Raw genomic sequence first — 1,040 nt, forward strand, 5'->3', positions numbered from 1 at the left:
CATCCTTCCTAATTAAAAAATATTTTCATGGAAAGAATTCAGAGAAGTAGTGTTTTATGAGTAATATTAACTTTCCTACTGAGGATGGACAATACAATAAAATCTGTCTATAAAAGATGAACACATTTAATTAAAATTTGCTTTCATAAATACTATATCACCAATGGTAAAATACAGTTACTTGTCCACAGGAATATTTGATTTTTCTAAAAATGATGAAATAATTAATCTTATGTCATGAGCCCACGTCAATGTTTTTCCATTTTCAAGGAATTAAAAATAATTACATGACACCTCAGAAAAATGGAGTCTTACTTAGCTTAGCTTGGGTTTGTTGTATATAAAAATAAGTGTATTTTATGGTGTGTGTTATTTTTAACCTGGTCATTCATTTCTTGATACTAATTACTGAGAATTTAGGAACCTCTATATATGATACATTATCTGGAAATTGTGATAGTTTCTCTTTAATTTTGAATTTCTTCCCCTTTTTTTGATCTGATTGTTGTGGCCAATACCTGTATTACTAAGTGAGACAAGTGTGGTGACAAGTATATCCTCATTTGGTTCCCAATCTTCAGGAGAAGCTTTTAATTTTTCACCATGAGGTCCTGTTGGTTTGAGATATATTGCATTTATTATATTGAGGTTGTGTCTTCTATTCCCATCATTGTAGAATTGTTTTTATTAATGGACATTGGATCTTATCAAACACTTTGCTGCATTTATTGACATCATTATATATCTTTACCTTTACAGTTTTTAAATTTTGTGTATTACACTGATTAATTTGCATACACTAAGCCATCCTTACCTTCCAAGCAAGAGTCAAACTTGATGATGATGAATAATACTGTGATACATTGTTGAATTAGATTTGATAGCATTTAGTTGAAAAATATTGCACTGATGTTCAAGTGTATTGGTCTGCAGTTTTCTTTTCCTGTGCCTTCATTGTCTGGTTTTGGTACAAATGTTTTGTTGTGATCATAACCTGTATCAAGGAGGATTTGCTTTAGAGGTGAATATATGAAAATAAA

This window comes from Condylura cristata, unplaced genomic scaffold (genome assembly GCF_000260355.1).
Source record: "Condylura cristata isolate star-nosed mole 26May11 unplaced genomic scaffold, ConCri1.0 scaffold00063, whole genome shotgun sequence".
NCBI lineage: Eukaryota > Metazoa > Chordata > Mammalia > Eulipotyphla > Talpidae > Condylura > Condylura cristata.